This window comes from Echeneis naucrates, chromosome 2 (assembly GCF_900963305.1).
Source record: "Echeneis naucrates chromosome 2, fEcheNa1.1, whole genome shotgun sequence".
Classification (NCBI taxonomy): Eukaryota; Metazoa; Chordata; class Actinopteri; order Carangiformes; family Echeneidae; genus Echeneis; species Echeneis naucrates.
In genome coordinates, this window is record NC_042512.1 from 4,309,020 (window position 1) to 4,325,887 (window position 16,868).

The 16,868-nt window shown below is 43.1% G+C and overlaps 5 non-coding genes across 5 annotated transcripts; 2 read left to right on the top strand and 3 right to left on the bottom strand.

Moving 5' to 3' along the window:
- The first annotated feature begins 365 nt into the window (after positions 1-365).
- Positions 366-453, top strand: trnay-gua (transfer RNA tyrosine (anticodon GUA)). The gene is given in 2 exon segments: positions 366-402; positions 418-453. It is a non-coding gene; the product is annotated as a tRNA-Tyr (tRNA).
- Positions 454-1,754: 1,301 nt separating this feature from the next.
- trnaq-cug (transfer RNA glutamine (anticodon CUG)) lies at positions 1,755-1,826 on the bottom strand. Its single transcript has one exon. It is a non-coding gene; the product is annotated as a tRNA-Gln (tRNA).
- A 1,915-nt stretch (positions 1,827-3,741) lies between these two features.
- On the top strand, positions 3,742-3,813 carry trnag-ucc (transfer RNA glycine (anticodon UCC)). Its single transcript has one exon. It is a non-coding gene; the product is annotated as a tRNA-Gly (tRNA).
- Positions 3,814-5,401: 1,588 nt separating this feature from the next.
- trnay-gua (transfer RNA tyrosine (anticodon GUA)) lies at positions 5,402-5,489 on the bottom strand. The gene is given in 2 exon segments: positions 5,402-5,437; positions 5,453-5,489. It is a non-coding gene; the product is annotated as a tRNA-Tyr (tRNA).
- Positions 5,490-5,660: 171 nt separating this feature from the next.
- trnal-uaa (transfer RNA leucine (anticodon UAA)) lies at positions 5,661-5,771 on the bottom strand. Its single transcript has 2 exons — positions 5,734-5,771; positions 5,661-5,706 (listed from the first exon to the last, which is right to left on the bottom strand). It is a non-coding gene; the product is annotated as a tRNA-Leu (tRNA).
- Between the last annotated feature and the right edge of the window lie 11,097 nt (positions 5,772-16,868).

The following is a 16,868-nucleotide window of genomic DNA, read 5'->3' on the forward strand; positions in this document are numbered from 1 at the left end:
TCACCCGAGTACAAGCTCGCTGTTCATTTGTAAAAAAGTTTCCTTTTAAACAACCACAAGAAATGAAATAAGAGCAGCAGAAAAACCACCAATGGCTGATTATTGATCTCTGATCCACTAGGATGGTATGAAGTGGACGGTCAGAGTATTTTAGGATGCTCTCTGCCTTCCTCTGTGTGATCACCATGCAAAATTTTTACAATTTAAAAATTGCTGTTTTAAGGGGACATTTTACTTCTAAATACCTCCTGATAGCCAGCAGCAGCTTCACTTGGACTTCACTCACTCATGTAGGACTCTTCATCTACCTGTGTCTGTAGGTTGGACAGTACATAAGTCACATCACCAAATCGGAGAGAGTTGACCCTTCGATAGCTCAGTTGGTAGAGCGCAGGACTGTAGTGGTTCATCATTGAAATCCTTAGGTTGCTGGTTCAAATTTGGCTCGAAGGAGACCATTTTTTTCATCGGCCTCATCCAGCACAGTGATGAGTCTGCCTACAGACAGCAGGTGGACAGACTGGTTGTCTGGTGTGGTCAGAACCACCTGGAGCTAAATCTGAAGACAGTGGTTTTCAGGACACTTGTTATTTAATCAAATTAGTACTAGACCGTAACTTCATTGTGAAGTTTTGACGTGAGTTAAAAAAGAGGCCAAAACATTAGAGAACTTCATTCTCTGTTTGTTTTCCACAGAGGAAGTGAAGTCACACACCACATGATGTTTCTCTTTCCTGCTCCTCGTTAATATAGTGGACAGTATCTCTGCCTGTCACACAGAAGACTTCAAACCTTCAAACTACTGATGCACCGATATGAAATTTTTCCACGATACCGTTATCAATATCTGTTAAAAACATTTTCCCTAACCGGGAATCGAACCCGGGCCGCGGCGGTGAGAGCGCGGCTTCTCCGGTGTGTTGAGGGGCCCTTGCTGGCGGTCTGTTCCCCTGAGGTTAGTCTGTGTTGTGCAGGGTGCGTAATTCAGGCATTTTTGTCTCCCTGTGAACAAAAGTTACAGAAGGCAGTGAAAGATGATACCAACACCAGGTGGGCTGAACTGAGAAACATCACAGTCAAACAGAGTTTGTGTTTGCATGTGACACTGTTTACACTGAGCTACACCCCCCATAAACACACACAGCCCATCACTGCAGATCAGCAGGTCTGACTGAAAACATACTGTAAAGTTTGAGCCACAGCACTGCTGGGGTTTGAATGCTTAGGGTGCGAGAGGTCCTGGGTTCAAATCCTGGATGAGTCCTTATGTTATTTCGCCAATATCAGTTGCTGACCATCATGACTCTTACCAAAGTTTTTGTCCTGTGCAAAGCGGTCAATCACCAAATTTCCATCTGCGCAACAACCACTAAATTACTGTTTCTCTTGTCCAGAGATTGCAAGTAAAAGCTGTAATACAGGAAGTGACGGCTTTCATCGGTTTGTTGACGTGATGAGCCGGAACTCCACTGAGAGCAAAGCACTGCTGGGGTTTGAATGCAGGATGTTCTGTTTACAAGACAGACAGTTTAGGCAGCTCAGCATCAGTGCTGCCAGTTTTCTCTGCAGTCTGTCTCTGAAACTCCGTCTGTGTCGGTCAACACTTGTGCTCCTCACAGTTGTGTGTCAGAAAAGACTGACTGCCTGATTAGATCGCACACAGGCTCAAAACTTGCACTTCCTCACACGTGAAGAGTGGACCAACCAGGTTGTCTACATGTCAAGGGAATTTCAGTGTTTCACTGGTAAGATTCAGGTTCCACCGAGATTTGAACTCGGATCGCTGGATTCAGAGTCCAGAGTGCTAACCATTACACCATGGGACCCTGCAGGTGCACGCTCACATAGATGTGAAAGGAATTTTAGTCTTTGAAAAGTGTGGGCGGTCAAAAGTCGACCAAAATACCTTTGTCCCCAAACACACCTCACAGCAGTAGAGGTGAAAGAAAAGTGGTTTCTGTCAGAAGTGGGATTCGAACCCACGCCTCCAGGGGAGACTGCGACCTGAGTGCCAGCTGCAGAAGGATTGTCCAGGAAAGTGTTGGAGGAATGTTGGAAGCACAATCATGTTCACAAAGTCCAAAATTCGTCAGCCAATCGGTGTCAGTGTGGCCCCAGCCTCAGCATGCTGGAGAAACAGGACACGGCCACAGCGACAGTAGGAAGGAGGAATGCCCTCTGCCAACAGTGGTAAACAGCTGCCTGAGTGAAAAACAGGAATCCTCACTGCCAGACCATATGGGACATGACTGTCGGACCCAATGGAGCTGAACAGAGAGGCGATCCCTGATGATCACCTCACATAAGAAGCATGCCACATGTTTCTCCGACATGTTCTCACTCCCAATGCGTCAACAGGCTGACGCATGGTTTGTGTCCCTTACCGTCACATGCCGACTCAGGTCATTCTTGACGAGTTAGGTAACCCGACTGACTGACATAGAACTCCATAACATTGGAAATTGACGCCAGGGGAGACATTTGGGGGCCCTAACCCTAACTCTTTGCTGTCATGGTAACATGACGTTTCCTGTCATTTAAAACGTCATTCCTGGGGTTCAACTGAAAATGCACATCTGCAGTCAGACAGGTTCAGGTAGATGCAGAATGCTACATTAAAACAAACCACTTTACAGTAAATGCCACCTGCATTATACACAATATACTGCAGGTATATTGGAAATGTACATGCAGAGGATCTGGTGATGGAAGTGTAATGTGTATACTGCAGTTCAGGTTGATGGTAAAGTGGTTTGTTTTAATGTAGGACTCTGCATCTACCTGAACCTGTTTGACTGCAGATGTGCATTTTCATTTGGACCCCAGGAAGAGTAGCTGCTGCCTCAGTGACAGCTAAAGAGGATCCTAACAAGTGATAAACTATAAACAGACATTTCCAATCGTCATCAAAATGTATTCTTTCATCAAATGTTCCTAAACTTCTATTAAAGGCAGCATTATTGCAGCAGGCAGCACTCTATGGTGGCGGTCATGAGAAAAAGTGGGAGGAGGGATAATCTTGTGAATCCACAAGTATGCCTTTCTTTGTTTGTGTACCAACAGCCTGAGCTCTGGTTCTGACTTTGTTTTGATGACCTCATTATTTACACACAGCACATTCAGGACATTAATGTGACAGTTTTTTTATGCTAAAGAAAATCCTTTGTTATTTGTCACAGTGGACTTGGCTCATCATGTTTTGCTGACTAACTGGTATTGGAGTTGTGCAGAAAAACACAGAAAGATCTGACAACAGCTTTGAAAAGCGGATACAGTCCAGCCAGATAAACTTGAATTAACCTTAAACAGGTTCCAAGATATTTAGAGAATGTTGAAGAAGGACCAACATGGACAGCAGGATTTCGAACCCACTACAAGATCTGACATTCAAAAACACCCACACATAAGTAACCATTAAAGCCCTGCTGGAGTCATCATGAGCAAACACCAGCTGCTGTTTTCACCCAGGTGGCTGCTACATGGGTTAACCTTGTGACTGTGGAGTTGTCAGCAAAAAGGCTTTTCTGTTACAGATTCCTGAATTACTTCAAGGACTCCGCTTGTGGAGGAGGGATTTAACCCATGACCTTGTTGTTATTAGTACCACTCTCTAACCAGCTGAGCTACCTGCATGTTCAGCAGCATTTAGGCTAATTAGAAAAGGGACAAACAGCTGTACCAGGTAGGAGGCTCAATAAACTCTGAGTCATACAAAAGGACTGTGATTTTGCACCTTTGCATGCAATGGTGGTATAGTGGTCAGCATAGCTGCCTTCCAAGCAGTTGACCCGGGTTCGATTCCCGGCCGTTGCAGCTTAAATGGGTGTCTACAATTTAACTTTGTTTTATGTTTGTTTTCCTTCCAGAAATCCTGAAATACTGTAGATCTCTGGCCGATGGTGCCAAAGTCCTCCAGCTACGGGCCTGTAACCCGGTTTGAGTCCCATCTTGGGTGGTTTACAGCAGAGTGGTGCAGCGGAAGCGTGCTGGACCCATAACCCAGAGGTTGATGGATTGAAACCATCCTCTGCTAACAGCTTTTTAGCAGTCATGATCCAAAGTCTGTTGAAGGTGAATTCAAAGGTTATCTGGATGTACTGTATCCACTTTCAAAAGCTTTGTTTTCTGTTTTTTTTCTACACAAGACTTTAGCTCTTTGGAGATACGGCAACAAGAGAGCGCATGCTTTGCATGTATGAGGCCCTGGGTTCAATCCCTGGCATCTCCAACGTTAATAAAGCACAGTGCTCATCTTGTCAAACACTCTGATCTCTCATGACCCACTCAGTGTAGTTGTCACATCAAAACATCATAATGAAGTTACATCAAGTGCATATAGCAGGTCTAGGCTCTCAATAACATTAAGAGTACAATTTTGACTTTTATTTTGAGAGCAGGAAGAAGGATATCCAATACATTAAGTTGGGGAGTCTTGTTGAACAAACAGCCCTGTTCCAGCCAGGGGTTGATCCTGCAGGTCATCCCTCTCTCTCTCTCTCTCTCTCTCCCTGTTGTCCCGCTATTCTTCATATTTGATCATAAAATCTTTACGGTCATAATGTATTGAAATTCACATCCCCATTTCAGGTGCATGTGATTACACTGAAATATATCAAAGATTGTGTGTGCTAACAATGACAACATGGAACCACATGTAGCTGTGTGAAGTTTGCTGGAGGAAATGTTCTCATCCTCTTAGATGAGTCCGAACAGCAGCACTCAGCTCTGTCTACCTTAATGCCTTGCAGATTACAGAGATTCTCAAACATGCTGTGTCTCTCCCCAAATGGGAAACTTGGTCCTGGTTATTCACAGGAATTGAACCTGCACAGGGACAGCCCCATGGATTTCTAGTCCATCGCCTTAACCACTCAGCCACAACAACACTCAGATAACTCAGCCTCTCCAGCCTGGATAGTTTCCACAGTCTCGTTGTGGAGTTATTAGTTGTTGATGTTGTTCTGTAAAAATCTGCATCAGTGAAACATTCATTCATACGCAAGGACATCACGTATACACGTATACCTCAGAAGTTACATGACGGTCAGAAATGCAAATGATCGGTGTCCAACACCGTGGAGGTGATGTTTGGAACTACACAAGGCCACATTCCCAGAAGTCGACCGGAAGAAAGCTACAACGGAGTCCTCTGGGAGTGTGGCCATTTTGTTTACTTGTGTCACTCTGGTTAATGAGCTTATTATAGAAAAATGCATGTCTTCTCCCCGTCGGGGAATCGAACCCTGATCTCTGATCCTAGTGGGGGATCTTCATACCACTACAATGGTGTGAAGTGGACACAGCTGCTCTACATGAAAAGTGATACAACTGTGGTCACATCCTGTCTGTAGTCAGACTCATCACTCATCAGCTGGATGAGGCTGATGAAAAAAAAATGGAATCCTTCGAGCCAGATTTGAACCAGCGACCTAAGGATATCAGCTGTAAGCCTGTACAGTCCTCCGCTCTACCAACTGAGCTATCGAAGGGAGCTGCTGATGCTCAGCGGATTCAGTAACAGCTGAGTTTTCTTTAGTCCAACAACTGCTGTCCATTCCTACCACAGGGAGCCACAGGCTTTAGAGTTTTCAGTGCTAACCCCTTTATTGTCAAAAAATCATATTCCTATTTTATGCAGATTTTTCATTCACATAAGGCTTTGTCAGGAGTGGGATTTGAACCCACGCCTCCATTCAGAGACCAGAAGACTCTTCTACACAGGAAGCAGCTTAACTTAAGTCTGGCGCCTTAGACCACTCGGCCATCCTGACATGTGCCAGCTGCCTCTCTGATGTGGTTCGACTCCCGGTATGGGAATTTACTTTACAACAACAGACCTACCACAAGCATGCCTCACCTGCTCTAAGACTCTTCACGCCTTTCTAAGGATGTTCTCTGTTCTTGTTGTGAATGAAGATGAAGTTACGTCAAGTATGTATGTATACGTACATAGGTACGTACTTATGTACTTAATAAAATTAATAAATCTCTTAATAAAATTATTTTGACTTTTATTTTGAGAGCAGGAAGATATCCAATACATTAAGTTGGGGAGTCTGGGGTTCATAACCCAAAGATAAAGTTAAATGAATCTAATCCAGAATGAAGAGTCAATTAAGAATAACATTTTCCTTTAACGTCTGACATCAAATCATCTGACATTACTGTTTGATAAATGGTGACAACATGTTTTGTCTTAAAGGTCCTGCAGCTCTTCCAACTGAGCTACTCAGGCTTCTGATTGGGGCGTATTCAGATGAAATGATCTGGCCTCGTAAAAGAGCCGATCTCTGAATGTGCTCCTGCTGCTGGCTCTCTCTCAGCTGATCCCAGCTGATCCGCTCCGAGGCTGACAACCAAACGTGCCTCATGTAAGTCAAGCGATTCATCCTCTCATCTGAACTTTATCAGGGGAGATGAAAATAAACAAGTCACATTTGATTTTAGTTCAATTTAACGCCACTTATGTCCAATAACAGCTGATTTGTGTTTCACTTCATTCGTTTCATTCGTTCGCGAGACGAGTCATGTGCGTCTTTGTGCGCATGCGCTCATCCATCCGAATCAAACGCGAGAGTGACGTATGCGGTGGTGTCTCGTGGGAGAGCGATCAAAGACAGGAAATGGCTTTGATCTCCAGTGACGTCACACAGTCTGGTTGTGTGTTGGCTGTGTGTGTTTCTTGTGAGTCCCTCTGCTGTCTGCTATGTGGATCTTCGGTTCATATCTCCTGGTTGCTGTGAAGCCCCGCCTCTGTGTTGGGAGGCTCCGCCTCCACCTGTGGGGAGGCTATAAAAGCCAGACTCCCTCAGCTGATGCTCTCTCTCCTGGACGGCCTGGATCCTGTTTGGTTTGAGTATCTTATTTTGACACACACGGCTTTCAATATCCAACATTTTCATCTCACACTGCTTTATTGGTTTTGTATTTGTTTGCTATGACGTGGTGTACAATAACTTGTGTTTTGAGCTATCAGTGTGGCCCTCCCTTCTTTGTTGTGGCCTAAATTAGCGGGTCATTTTCTCTGTGTAGGTGTGTGTTGTGTTAGATTTTCTTTGTGAAGTGTAGAAATGTTTGGGCTGGTAGTTTTGCTGTTTTATAATGCTGCTTTAATGAAGTGTGGAGGGGAGGAGAATTTAGAGTTCAGCAGTTTTCAGTCAGCAGTTGTTTGGTGCTGTGGAGTGAATTGTTTGTAGTTGCAGGTCGCTGCATGTGCTCAGACAGTGTTTGGCTGTAGGAGGGTTTTTTTTTTTTTTTTTTGGCTTGAGCATCTGTTTGTTCCCCCAAATAGGCCGTAGCAGCAGTTCCTCATAAGGAGGGACTGTTGGCTTTGTTGTGTTTCAGGCTGTTTGTTGTTTTGTATGCTGTCCGTGTGGTTAGCAGCAGTTGTCTCGGGGGCACCTTCTGTAGCGTTGGCTGGGGCAGTTAGCCGTCCACAATGCAAGCGGGTTTTAGGTGCATAAGTACCCACCACCAGTACGCATACGAAGACTAGGGTGGAGTTAGGCAGTTTAGGGGGGAGGCTCCTTTCTCTATAATCCTCTCTATGGCTGTTCACTGTCTGAGTCGCAGCAGGGTCTCTGTTGCCTCAGTTGATATTGCAGACAGAATTTTGGTTGTACTTTATTTATTTATTTTTTTCTCCTCTTTCTCTTCTCTGTCAGCAGGATGTCTTGTGACCATAGTAATCAGCTGAGTTGAGGAATTGGCAGTCAGTGAGCATCTTCTGACCTGAGCAGTGTAAAGATTTTGGTATGGCTCTGTCAGAGACTTGTGAGAAAGCTGTCAGCGGAGCAGTATGTGCAGTTTAAAGGGAAAGGCTGCAGTTTCAGATGGAGCTGCAGGCAGAGAAGCTGGATCTGGAAAGGGAAAAGTTAAAGTTGGGGAGGTGGAGTGTTGACTCATTGACAGCAATCATGTGTCAGTGTAATACCTTTCACTCTGAGCACTACTTTTTTTTTTTTTTTTTTTTTTTTTTTTTTTTTTTTTGGTGGTTCTTGGCTTGATAAGAATCTTTTAGGACCCGCAGCTACAAATTCCTGTAAGCTGTCTCCTCTAATTCCTCAGTCAGATCTCTCAGGTAGTTACCTAGAGGCAGTGTGTTTGTTCCCTTTCCCGTGATATAAATGAGGCTGTCTCCCAAAATAAAGAACTCTGTCCTGCGTAGACTGAAAATAACTGTACACTTTTAGGCTGTTGTGAAGCAGCCACAAAGACATTATCTACATTTTTTTTTTTCCCCCATCTCCACCCCACCTGTGCTCCCTCATGACAACTGGTGTTACGCCGTGCACCGACCGTAACCTCTTTACTCTCCTCATGGTGTTAGAGCAGAGCTCAAATGTTGTCCACGTTAGAGGAGAGCGTTCTTGAGGCTGAAAAACACACAGGCGTGATTTTAAAACAACCCAGATACTCCCAGACCTACTTAAAGCTTCCTACTTCAGCGTAACCGTCTACAAAGTAGTTTCCCAGCTGCTTTCACTAGCGCTGGTGTTAGAAACCCATTCTAACCACTGTATGCTGCCGTGTGAATAAGATTAATAAGATGGTCAGGAGGAGGATGGCTAAGGTTCTGGGCCTGAGAAAATTGGTGAAATACCTTCATGCAGGCCGAGGCTGTGGTCGACCTGCTGAAAGGATCCCTGCCTGTTCCTGGATGTAACCGTTTCAGGAAACAAGCCTCAGAGAGAATGTCCACATTGTTTGGCAGTAAAACAGCTTCTTTTTCAAAGTTAAAGACTCCGCCACTCACTGTTTCGTACCACGCAGTTAAACTCACTCTTACCTGCAGCTGTCATGAGCTATGATTGATGATTATGTGCTATGAAGACGGTTTTCTTATAAGAGGCCGTTCTGAAATGTCTGACAAATTCTACGCGCATGTACACCTGAAAACTACACCGGCTTTCCCCCCTCCTGAATCTCTAACAGGTGTACAGCCCTGTCTAATGGCATTCAAACACTCTGTGTGTGAAACCACCGGTGGAGAAGGTGAATCACCTGAGAGAAATGAGGAGAGACGGGGGGCTCAGTCGCAGAGTCATTTTCCAAAGGTCAATTCGTTTATTATGGAACGAAGATCGTTTACAAGTTGGTCAGAGTTCAGGGCGATTCAACTCCTCTATAGCGAGGTTTATGGCTAGGAAAGGGTCCTCTGAAAAACTCCTACATTCAGCATTCTCTTTTTGCTCCATGTTAAACCTTTTAGAATTCAAACCTCATACGCCAGTTTCATACAACCTGTCGAGAAATCTATCCAGGTGTCTGTACGGTATCCTTCTGCAGTTTGGCGAAGGCGATCTAACTCTTCTTCTTGTTGACCTATAGGAGGAGCTCCTTCTCCGAAAGGAGGGGGATCTTGCTCTCCTGAATGGGGACCTGCTTTTCTGGAGCGCGAATTCCTCCTCCTCTCCTTCCTAAAGTCTGAAAATATAAATAAAATTATTTCCCACGGAGCGATACACGGTTTGATTGTTTGTACTCCCTCTTTGTAAAGAAATTCATTTTTAAATACATACTCAATATGCTCCTTTCACTCTAACAAAACACGTCTTCCCTATTTGACGTCAACCTCAAAATTAATTTGCTGCCATTTTACTCGACCCTGCCCTCGAATGATCTAATTGGTTGTGACCTCTTTGCCTGGGTGTGGAAAAACAAGGGGGAGGGGTTAGGGGCGGGAAAAACGATCTCATTTGTTGAGAGGGGCGGGGTTAACTAAGATCAAAGGACCTGTCAAAATTTGACGAGAAGGTGTACATATTACGCTCTCTGGAGAAATCCTTTGAAAGTAAAAATGGTCACCTGGATCTGTTTGTCCGCTTCCTTCATGGTCTCTCTCTGCAGTCCAACTAGAGACTCTTAGGAGGTCTGCTGGGTCAGACAGAAACCAAACCAGAGACCATCCAGAGAGCCATCAACAACCTGAAGAAGATGAACAGTTATTTTATCTCTCCTGACAGAAGCATCAACATCTTCCACTGTCTGATGGAGCTGAAGGATCACTCAGTTCATCAGGAGATCCAGGAGTTCCTGAAGTCAGACCAGATCAGAGAAGCTCGCTGAGATCCACTGCTCAGGTCTGGCCTACATGCTACAGATGTCAGAGGACGTTCTGGATGAGTTAGACCTAAAGAAGTACAACACATCAGAGGAGGGATGACGGAGACTGATCCCAGCTGTGAGGAACTGCAGGAAGGCTCGGTGAGTCCACTCTCATTATCATCAATCCTTCTGATGTGTTTAAATCCAATCTGATTCAGATGGTGTTTCACTGTCAGCTGTTTGTTTTTAGATGGTTCAAATGCTGCCAGAGATAAATATTCACTTAGTTGTGTTTCTAGTGGAAATACTAAAGACTGATGACATGATGACATCAGCAGGTATCAGTGACTAATAATCTTCAGCTTCACTGTTCACTGATCTCAAGTCAGTGAAAATTAAATCAGTAGACAGTCAAATGTTTTCAGGTCCACATGACCTCATGGTCCCTCAGAGGAGACAGACCTGGATCAGGTTCCTGACAGACTGAGGACCTGATGGAAGACCAACTGACCACATTTAGTCTCTTCACCTGAAAAAATAATGAAAACTCTGACAGTGTGAGACAGAGATGGAAGTCTTGGCGTCTTTAGTCCTCAAACCCTCCAGATGACTATGTAGTGTCATCAGCTGTTCTTCTCTGGGCTCAGCTCTGAAGTCCAACCCCTCCCATCTCAGAGAACTGGACCTGAGTTGGAACGACCTGAAGGATTCAGGACTGAAGGATCTGTGTGGTTTTCTGAAGAGTCCTCACTGCAGACTGGAGACTCTGAGGTCAGACTCATGTTTTATTTCTGCTCTCAGATTAATATGATGTTACAGTTGTGGTGACTCTGACCTGCAGACATCAGGCTGATATTATACTGATCCTCACTGAGGATCTTCATGCTGACGTCTGTTTTCTTCTTCTCTGGTTTAGTCCAGTAACTCTGGCAGAGAAATGTTGAAATACACATTTAAAATGTGAAGAAAATAAGAAAAATCCTTCAGTGTTTCAATGACAGGAAACATTTTTCCACACCGACGTGAACAAATATATATTCAGTAATTTCTTGTTACAACACGACTATAAATATGTGACTAAAGCAGACTGACTGAGAGATTCAGACCAAAATCAGCATGTTTGTTAAACGTGGTCACTGCTGAATGACGTGAAAATGTTCCAGATGTTATGAACCATGTGTTGACTTTTGACACACACTGAACACTTTCAAGTAGGAACTTTGTCTCGTAAAGCAGGAGTTCCCAAACATTTCCATGCTATGGCCCCTCAAACAGCATTAGCTTCTGGCCGGGGGACCCTCTTTGCAAACCCACTGACAAAATATGTAAAATAAAAAAAGAATCACTTTAGAATGATTTCCTTAATTTTATTCAATACTCAATCATTATTCATTTGCTTAGAATAATAATATAACATATTTACAGGACTGTATTAGGGTTAGTATTACATTTCCATTGAATAATAAATGTGTGTGTGAGAGAGAGAGAGAGAGAGAGACATACAGAAATTACACTCGTGGGAGGGATGGGCTTGGTGGCTTTCCTGAGGCCCCACTTTGAAAAACACTGTTCTAAAGTCACATCTTTTTTCTTTACTCAGGTTGAAGAACTGCAGATTGTCAGAGATCAGCTGTTCTTCTCTGGGCTCAGCTCTGAAGTCCAAACCCCTCCCATCTCAGAGAACTGGACCTGAGTCACAACAATGACCTGCAGGATTCAGGACTGAAGGATCTGTGTGGTTTTCTGAAGAGTCCTCACTGTAGACTGGAGACTCTGAGGTCAGACTCATGTTTTATTTCTGCTCTCAGATTAATATGATGTTACAGTTGTGGTGACTCTGACCTGCAGACAGGTTTATATTTATGAGGGAAAATCCTCTTCAGGTTTTAACATTTAATTGAAAGGTTTGAAAGTAACTTTGGAAAAAAGATTTTCAATGATTTAAAAATGACATTTTAATATAAATTCATATTCACAATGTTGACAGTTTTGAGTCAGTTGGGCTGAACCTTCAGCTCTGAACAGATGATGAAACATTGAACACTTTCAAGCAGGAACTTTGTCTCCTAAAGTCACATCTTTTATTCTTTACTCAGGTTGGAGAACTGCAGATTGTCAGAGATCAGCTGTTCTTCTCTGGTCTCAGCTCTGAAGTCCAACCCCTCCCATCTCAGAACTGGACCTGAGTGAGAACAGCCTGAAGGATCCAGACCTGAAGGATCTTACTGATCTTGTGAAGAGTCCAAACTTCAGACTGGAGACTCTGAGGTCAGTAGAGTTGGACTCAGTTCATGTTCCTTTCAGTGATATTGTTTAAATCCAGTATCAGAGCAAAGGCTCAGTGTTTCCTGTGAACATTCAAATTCAAGGAAGGTGTGTGTTGATGGAGGATCAGCTGCTTCCTGATGATCCAGATGTTGCAGCAGCAGCTTGTCCAGACTCTGGACCATGTTCCTGGGAGGTGGAGAGGAGAGCTTCATCCAGCAGAGACTGACAGAGGAATCAGAACTGGTCTGAGAACAGAGTCCAGTCCACCATGATCCCAGAGACTCCTCAAGTCCTCCTCTCCTCTCAGCCAGCTCCTCCAAACTCCACCTGGGGTTTAGGTTCAGCTTCTTCTGGACCCTTTGGGCTGCTTTGGGGACATTTATACAAGCATTTTTTTGTTCGTATAAAACATTTCCATGTGAAATATTTAACTGTCAGTCGGCACTGATTAAACTTTTAAATAGGCCCTTTCTTCACTTCTTAAAATGTAATTGTGTTTTTTTTGTTTTTTTTTTTTAATCATTATCTCAACTAATTCTTATTTTTAACATGTTCCAAAAAAAGTATGTAAATACATAACAGGATGCTGAAAGAGCAGAACTCAGAGGACACTGCAATTTTTATTTCGTGTACTAAAAGACCTTTGTAAGACAAACAATGTCCTGTTTTAATCTGTGTGTGTGTGGTGATGATGCGGCCTGGGTGGGGATATTGTTTATTTTTATATTTTAATGTTTAAAGAACTTTGTGTAACATTGCTATTAGTTTGAAAAGTTTTGTATTAATAAAGTTCAAATTATTGATATAATGATATAATATTGTCTGAATGTGCTGCTGCTGAACTGGGACTCATGAGTTCCACTCTGAACCAATGAGTCATGAATCATGAGTCTGACTGTGAACCAGTCTACAGTATGTGCTGTGGGTGAGTGACAGCTCATAGCGGGGAGGGAAAGGGAGTGAAACAGCAAACCAGAGCTGCTGCTTTTCCTCCTTCTTTCTATATGACATGAGCACCATGATGCACACTGCTGTGTTCTCATATCAAGCTCATGTTCACCTTCTTTCTTTCACAGGGAGAACATGAAAGAAGCTGAAGCTGAACTCAGCCTTCCAACTTTAGTGCTCCGTGTCACAGACTGATCCATTTTCTGACGTTATAGTCCACACCAGGCTGCAGCCTCTCTGTGTGACACTTTGTTCATCATTATTTTCACACTTTAGTTCCTGCTTCTTTTCATTTAGGCTCCATGTAGGCTGTTCATGATGACTTTGTTGTGTGTGGCTGTTTTCTTCTGAATGTGGGATCTCTGTCTGAATGAAAGTTTCACAATCACTGCCTCAGACTGCATTCAGAAGGAATTGTTGAAGTCATAGAAGCTGAAGAGTTGATGATCAGAGGCTGACAGCTAAAGGAAGCTAGAATGCACACTGCTCTCTGACAGAGTCGGCCTCCCTCCACATTTAGGAGGCTTTTTCACTTCTTACAACAGCTGACAAAGGGCTCATCTGGGATTTGAACCCCGGACCTGTCACACCCTGAGCCAGAATCATCCTGATTGTTCCTGGAATGGTTTGGTTAGTCAGAGTGTGTCTGTGTGTGTTCTTGTCTCTCTGAGTGGTTGGAAATGAAAATGGAGATCGGTAGAAGCAGATGACTCTGAGGATGAATGAATGTTTCGCTGACAACATCAACAACTGTTTACTCACCTCTATGAGACTGTGTGACGTCACTGGAGATCAAAGACGGAAGCGTCAAAGAGTCAGACGGAACGGCGCATGCGCACGAAGAAGCTCACATTGTCTCGTGAACGAATGAAGTGAAACACAAATCAGCTGTTATTAGACAAATAAGTGGCGTTTAATTGAACTAAAACCAAATCTGTTGGTTTGTTCCTCCTTCTACTTATTAAAATGCGTCTTTTCCTGCTTTCGCTCAATTTTGGAATCACAGACTGAGCGAAGCTGCGCACCTCGTCCACTGTGTGTGTGTGTGTGTGTGTGTGTGTGCTCTCTCTGCTGGTCTGAGCTCTCAGTTCATTTAAATGCTTTGTTGGATCTGTCTGTCTGTATCATGTCAGAAATTCTGAAACACTCTGAACTTCTTTAAAACACGGTGGATTTACTGATATGAAAGTGTCCAGCAGTGCATTGTGAGTACATTGTTGCATGTAAACATAATAAGTATCCCGGCCAATGCAGAGTAACTCTTTACCAACATCCAGATGTTAGAAACACAGTGCTGCTTGGAAAATACCCTGATAGACTCCAACACACTGTGACTTTGTGAAACAACCAGTGGAGCCCCCTGGTGGTCAGTAGAAGTGCAGCCCCTCTGAGCTGGTGGCAGACCAAGGCTTCAGTCTGCACACATCTTCCACATGTGATGGCACACACACTGTGTATTGTGGCAACATCCGTCCCCTCAGAGAGAATCTGCTCTTTAACCCTCCTGTCGTTTTCACCCCCCGCCCCTTACTTTAGTGTTCCTGCTCTGTTTGATACGGTGGCCGGTAAGTGCAAAACCAAATTACAGCGTGCCAAACACTTTTACAAAGCGTGAAAATAATTTACATGTTGGGAAACATTTTTACATTTTATTCAACAAAATTACACAAGAAAAACACTTTTACCACGGACAAAACAAACTTACAAATTAGAAAACAAATTTACATGTTGCGAAACAAATTTCCAAACACAGAATCTTCCGGAAGAGGAATGTACCAAATGCCGGAAGTGATCCAGAAGAAGATTGACTGTGAGCTCAAAAAGTTTGTATCGGTTTGTGTGGCGGGAAAATTTTGCAGAGTGAAAGTTTATGGCAGCATGGAGTAAATGATGTTTTGGCCGTTTTGTGGAAACGACTTGAGCCAATTTACGCGGTTGTGTTTTCCGTGCGGACGATCTGTAGAATGTTTAACGTTGATGAACGGACCAGACGGAAGGAGCACGCGCACAGGAGACATCTAATAAACAGCCGGAAAATGCTAAACAAGCTAAGTGTAGCATCGCGCTAACTAGCTGAAGCCGTTGTCAGACATGCAGTGAATTAAAGTGCACCGTTTCATTTTACAGCCAATCGTTGTCTTCACGGAATAGCAACGCGTTTAGTTAGTATGCGTTGCTAGTTTTTTATTTATTTATTTGTTAGGCTTTCAGTTATGCTAAATGCACAATTGTTGCTGATTGTTTTAGCTGCTGCTAACTTTATGTTTTGATACGGAACTCCGTTCATTCCAGCAGAACAACCATGAACATCATATAAACAATTCATGGAGGACAGAAAGTCAAAGTCAAAAGAACTGTGGGCCGAAAGGAAACAGGTCCAGGTACGTGTGTGGATATATCTGTAAAATATGGAAGTCAATATGTGTGTGTGTGAAATGAATGATATCTTTTTGTTATTTTAGCAGATAAACATGGATTGATGGCGCCACATGGAGCTGATTTAAAAGCTCAGAGAGGGAAAACACTCCCATTATATACAGATCCGGAGGTAGCAGCACCTGATCTACTGAAGCAAGCTGTCCAAGAAATGAGAACATTTAACAAGAAGATGGATGAAGGAGCAGACCTTCTTTTGTATCCAGACTGTTCAGAGGTGCTCCATGTGCCTGGGTCAGAAAGCCCATTCAAACTGGCAGAATATAAGAAGGAAATAGGAAAGGCACTTTTTTCATTTGCCTAGAAACACACTTTAGAGGAGGTTTGTGGATCTCTTCATTCAATATTTTTTAGATATTTATTTACTCTGATGTAGCATAATTAATAATGTGTTGTTTGTTTTTACTACAGAGGTTGATACATCAGACTCTGATTCTGAAATTGTCATCACATCGAGGAGCACAGCTGAATTCAATGCAGCTGACACTTTGGTACGTTCATTTATACAGTTAGTACTTTGATTCAGTTTTTTTTTGTTTTTATTTATTGATAGGATGTGCATTTGGTTTCAAGCATTAACTCTAAAAACCAAGTCTTGATTATTTGGCATTTACTATTCCAATCAGACACCCTGATAACCTTTCACCATTGATATATACTGTATGTGGTGAGGGAACAATAATGGAAGCTGTTTAAAGTTGCTGACAATTGTGTGCTTTTCTTCTCAGGTTTTTGAACCAGAAAAACACAGTTCTCCCACACAAACCTGAAGATAAAGGGTAGGTATTAGTTTTTACAAAAGAAGTCATTTGTCTTTAAGTTGTTGATGTGATTGTGATGAACATGTGGTAGAAAATATCATACGTGTGATATCATTTATCACAAAATCATCTTATGGTTCCTCTCCACCTCTAAATGTTACTCAAAGCTCTGTTATACTCTGTATCATAAAGTTCATCAGTTTATCAATTTTATCATGTTTCAGAGATTCATCCACAGCTCAGCCTGGACAGGTATTAAGGCAGATTATGGCAGCCTGATGTTCTTTGCTTTCAGTGTGTTGTTTCAGACATTTTCATTTGTTTTCAGACAGTAATATCTGACACTGAGGATCTGGATCCACCTGAAACAAATCCAGTCAGGAGTACTTGCTACGGGTAAGTAAAAAA